General features: G+C 35.9%; 1 pseudogene; it reads right to left on the minus strand.

Moving 5' to 3' along the window:
• Positions 1 to 4,566: 4,566 nt before the first annotated feature.
• On the minus strand, positions 4,567 to 5,742 carry LOC108194330 (zinc-finger homeodomain protein 2-like; annotated as a pseudogene).
• Positions 5,743 to 6,000: the final 258 nt, after the last annotated feature.

A 6,000-nucleotide genomic window follows, 5' to 3' on the forward strand; every position in this document is an offset into this window, starting at 1 on the left:
TTTTATGGGATTATAATACCTTGTGAGAGAATTTATTATAATCTCACGGAAATGAAACAAAAAAATGATTTATTTTTGATTTTATAAACGTGGGATATGGTTGTGTATTATGATTTATGAATGTTGTTGTAGGACTATAACCCCCTGCATAATTTCTGGCTTGCTTTGTTCTTGATTGTTCAATTAGAAAATGACATTTCTTTTCTTTTCTTCCCGAAAATTGTTTGTGAACACCGTGTAAACTCCATATTTTTAGAAAACGAACCTTTATTTTTTGGTTTGCTAAATACGAAACGGATCTTCAGGGAGACCAAAGAAGGCACCTATACTTGGGCCTTTTTTTTGTTATCATTTATACATGCAATTATAATTGTAATTAGAAAAGGAAAATAATTCGTTAATTAGAAGTGAATATTACTGTCACACATGTTGACATCAAGGGGCTTGTGAGTAGAACACTTCTCCTATTTTGTTTGTGCTTTAAGGGCACCCCATACCCCATTATTCCTTCCACGTAAAGCACTTTATTTAATTCAATTTAACCATTTCTTATTCTTGTATTTTCAACCATTAATTCCAATTTTACACACACACATTTGGCGCCTAAATTTAAACAACATACTAAAATAACCATATTACCTGTCATTCCCTCCTTTAACATTCTGTTCTGTGTCTCCTTGTACAGCTTATGAAAGATGCCACAAATCAGCATAAGAATAGACAATTCACAGGCACACACATATAAATAGCCGAAATTTGCTAGCTAGTAGTCTAGGTTCTTATATATTTATTTTTTATATTTACTGTTTTCATAATTTTATTGTCATTTTTGCTGATATACATTTCTTCAAGCCTATCAGGAATTGCAATCAGCTGGTTATTATTATGTCTGCTGAGGAGCAAAGAATCCGTCGCGAACTTGAGATGGATGTGGAAAAGGAATTGGCAGCAGAAATAAAGGGTGAAATATGCAATCTTTCGCTCCGGTTGATCCAGCTCTATCAGCAGCAGAAAGAGCGGGAAGATAGGGAATTTTCTCAAAACAAAGCTCCGTCTGAGGCAAAGATAAACATCAAAGTGGAAGGGGGGACGAAAGTTGAAATTGAAGAGACTGAGAAAAATGTTCGCAAAATATGTGCTAAACCTAAAAGTTCTAAAGCAGAAACATATGTGCCTAAGACTTCCATATTATCTAAAGAAATTACACGACGACAAATTAGTGACAGCAGGAAGAAGTTCGATTGGGTAAAAACGCTTCGATCCGGAACAAGTAGTGTTGCTTCTCATCAACCAAAAAAGACTGCTCGAATGTGGGATGATAGTGTGCAAATTGTTGGCGTCCGAACCAAGTGCATGTTACGGCGGAGGTGAAATATGTTAACGGAGGAATCTGGTGATAGCAAAATTTAAAATCGATGTCAGGATTCCTAAAATCATATGTATTTTATGTATATGAAAATTTGATATCGTTTTCGTAATAATAAAAGTTAACCCTTTCAAATAACTCCTGTCATAAAATCCAAAAAATAGTTCGATGCTCAGATTCAAGCAGAAAAAAATGGGCTATATATGTCATTGGGCTTGTTTCTAGTTTTTTTAGAGCCCACGGATATGCTAACGTGAAAGCTTGGTTACTCTGTTTTGGTCCTGAATACATGGACTTTCGTCACTTTCCACTCTGTTTTACTTATAACTTGTGAGTCAATATTGTGAAAATATAATTAATTATGTAAAAATTAAATCACTTGTTGTAAAAATTCTTCGATCTTTTTGCTCTCGAAATGCTCTCCTCGCTTATCTATGATTATATGTCTTGCACACCCTCAAAGTTGCAGTTCATGTTCAGCGGTACAATCTCACTATTCAATATAGTAGTTTTGTAAAATAATTTGTGTAATAATTCAAATTGTAATTATTATGGTTACTATTTTAAGTTGACTCTTTTTGTTTAACTTTTTCTATTAATTTAAAATTTTTAAGGTAGAGCATTGTTCATCCTGCGCTCTGGTACCCACCTCTCAAGGCATATGTTTGTATACAGGCTACAGCTGCTGCTGGAGCGCCCACATGTTCCTATTGCAGCATCTGAAGAATCTCAAAGCAGAGCTAATACTACAAATACATGCCGGCAACAACTTTAAAACATCTCAGACATTTTTGCGTTTATACTTTTTATATTTAATACTCCACCCCTTTGGATAGGTCTTTTTAAGGATTTCGAAAGTTATGTATTCCATAAATGAATAATCTTGAAATATATATGTTTAAATTCGATAAGTGATTTCTGACAAAGAAAAAAAAAAAAAAAACTTCGATAAGTGATTGTGATTAATCTCTCGTCCTGAAATGACTCATTTGACGGATTTTATTTAGGATTAATTATTGTAATATCGCCGTCCTGAAATCATCCAACTTTTATTTAGAAATAATGTCCTTCTTATATTAACAAATTTATAAGTCAAAACCTAATATTCTCTCACTCGGAGGGGCTCTCAAATCCTAATATTGCCACTATTCTTCAAGTAGGTGTCTCCATCATCGGAGGGGATTCCATCGGTTTTCACCGGCGGAAAGCCCCACTCTCTTTTATTTGTTTTATCTTATTTGTTTATTTCAATAATTTTTTTCGTTGAAAAAGGATTTATCTCATTTGTTTTGTTTTTTGATCTACATATCATCGGAGCTTCCGGTTTATTTTTTTATTCGATTCAAGCGGAGCTTATCGGATACGAGAGTTAATCGTTCTTCTTGTGGTTTCGTTTGCTAGATTTAATTTTTATTTTTATTTTCGTTTGTTTTCAGTTTGCCTATATTTGGATTTGTGATTTGTATTTTCAGGTTGTTTTCTCTCCCTGACGAGAGCTTTGTTTTTCGCTTCTTAATTATAAGAGGGGTCTTGATTTGGTGATGTAAGTTTGTATGGAACCGCAAAACTGATCGATAGCTCTATCATGGCATGATGAATAGGGCACCAGTAGAGAATGCATGAAACGGAAACTTTTATTTGTATATACATTTCCATCAAATATCGTTTAACTATCTCTTTACGTGAACAAGCGATTGTAATTTATTATTTGTTCAACTCGATCATTGGTGTAGATGTCGTATGATTTTTTATTATTACATTAACATCTTTGTTTTAAAAAAAAATGTCGATTCTTGTATTTTGCATTTGAATAATTGCAAGGCTTAGCATTTCAATGAGTTTTGGACAATGTTTCAAAAATCTCCAATTTATTGAAAAATTCTTAATTAATTTTTAAAATATCTTTTACTGATTTTGAATTGATTAAAAAATTTCTTATCTATCAAAAAAGATCTCTGAAATCAATAGGTTAATCGATTAGTTATAAGTAAGAGGTGTAAATGAGCAAATAGTTCGTGAGCTGTTCGACCTCGGCTCATATAATATTCGAATTCGGCTCGAACATAATCAAGCCGAACTAGTTTGAATTATTCGAATAGTTTACCAATCCGAGTTCGAGTTTCATATTACTCGGTTTGTGAACCTCGTGAGCCTAATCGACCTATATTATTATAATATAAAATTTATTTTTATATTATTATATAAATATTTAATTTTAGATTTTTTTATGTATTTAATCGAATCAAACTCAAGCTGCACCGATCATGTTTCGAGTTTTTGTTATTATTTGTGAAATCATTCAAACTTTCGAGCCGAACTCGAGTATATCAAGTTTTTACAAGTCGAGTTTCGAGCTTAAATTAAAAGCTCAGTCAAACTCAAACCAAATTCGAATCTCAAACATTTTAATCAAGCTCAAGTCCGCACTCGACTTGGCTCGATTATACTCGTAAATTCCCGTATTCTATTTTACAACCATGACTTTGGATGCTACTGTATAAAATACTATTAATGATGATATACAAGACCTTCTAATCCTGTGGACCGTACGTTTACAAGGAGAGGAAAGATGAAACAAGAGCGTAACGGCAGAGGTTCACATGCCAGATGACGACACAGCACAGGGTGATGATGAACAAAATACAACAGAAATTTGCAGGAGATTAATTGAGCCACTTCCATCTCTCCATTCTCTCTCTTCTTAATAATTAATATCACTGACGCACCACCCCCTCTCCATCTTCAAACACAGGACAGAACATAATCACACTTATCTTTAGCTCTTCAAGAAAATTCTCCACTCCGATAACACAACTACTTATTCTTAAATCTTACCCATCTATTCTAGCAATTACCTGCATGTTTTATTTTATCTTCTCGAAAATAAGAGGTTGAGTATTCTGAATTTAAAATTATAGAGATATAGGAGTATGTAAATGAACGAAATTACTGGGTTTCAGATATATCACATGAGCATGAGTTTCGAATTTTTTTTATATAAATCATTTTGAAGAAAATAAGAGCCGAACTGCTATTTTACCCATCACCGTTCACACCTCACACCGTTTAATCTACATGATTGAAGGCAAGCCTGGAATTTAGTCGTTGATAATAATTGCATCAATCGAGAAATAACAAATCAACATTACAGTGTGAACACACACTGTAAACTCTGATAATGGAACACGGAAAACACAGCATTAGAAAGTACAAACACTTGAGGTTTAAAAATGAAAGGAAAGGTACATTGTAACAGAAACACAGCCCTAGAACATTTGCACTAATAGTCTGTTGAGTTGTTGATCACAAGAATTCTCAACTAAGTACAACAATACAACATAAGAATTCAGTTATATTCTCAGGCCTAAACATCTAAGTACTCGGTAATCGGTATATCCAGCTCCAAAAGCAAGATAGTGAGTAAAAATGATGTTATGAATTAGATTCTTAGGTCTAAGAATTAGGGTTTCTTACCAAGAGTGTACGTGCTTGTTGTTATGCATCCAGACCTTAAGCACATGCCTACTCACACCAGTCTCCTCGCAGAAACACTTGACGGCCTCATCATCTTCCCTCTGAATCCGCCACCCCAGCCTCTCCGCCAAGCTCATCATCTTCTCCTTCTGCTCCGGCGTGAACTTCGTCCTGTGCCTCTTCCTCAACAGCCCGCCACTGCTGGTCATGTTCTCCTCCTGCTCCTGCGACGACATTCCGCCGCCAGAGCTCGACGGCAGCGCCAGCGGCCGCTGCGACGTCGGAGTCGCCACGTGGAGATACCCCGAAGGACTCCTGTAGTAGGGCACGAAATGCGGGTGCTGTGGGAGATGAGGAGAGAGCGGGAAATTCGGGTTGATTTCCTTGCGGTGGAAATTGCGGTGGCAGTTACAGGCGGCGCATTTGAGGGCGTCTAGGGTTCCGTCGTCGCCGGCCGGCATGAACTCGCAACATCCGTCCACCGCGTGGCCGCCGAGCCCGACGGCGTGGTTTTTGAGGCATTCTCTGTACCTGCAAGGCTTTCGTCCAGAAGCTGGTGAGTCGAGTTGCATTAAAGGAGACACCCTGGCTTGATAAGCCGAGTTGTTGCCGTTGTTATTGTTGTTAAGTGTTACTGAGTCGTAACTCGGGGGTGGATGTGAATGCGGCAACTCGTGAGTTGCTTGGTCGGCATCTTCTGGTTGTTCTTCGAACTCCATTTTTGTGGACTTTTTTTTTCCAGAATTGACTCAAATGGATAATAATTACGACTACACAATATAGCTTACATTTATACTATGGTTGTCATTCAAATGCTAGCTAGCTAAACTATTTTGTCTTTTTTTTTTTATCTTAATAATTCATTCATTTTAGTACATGGAAGTGAAGGTGTGGGTAAGTAATTTGTATGGTGGGCTAATACTCCGAAATCAAATACACGAGTTTAAGGTTTTTCTCAACCTTATCTACTAGTTACGTATAACATTTATAAAATACTACTCCCTCCGTCTCAATTTATAGGTCCATTTTGGAATAAACACGCATGTTAAGAAAAAAGTTGGTTAGATAGAATCTTATCTCATGTATCATTAATTAGCGCATTGATAAGTGAGAATATAGTTGAGTTTCAAAAAAATCACAATAAATATAGGGATTTAGTG

Source organism: Daucus carota, chromosome 1 (assembly GCF_001625215.2).
Source record: "Daucus carota subsp. sativus chromosome 1, DH1 v3.0, whole genome shotgun sequence".
In the NCBI taxonomy this organism is placed as follows: Eukaryota; Viridiplantae; Streptophyta; class Magnoliopsida; order Apiales; family Apiaceae; genus Daucus; species Daucus carota.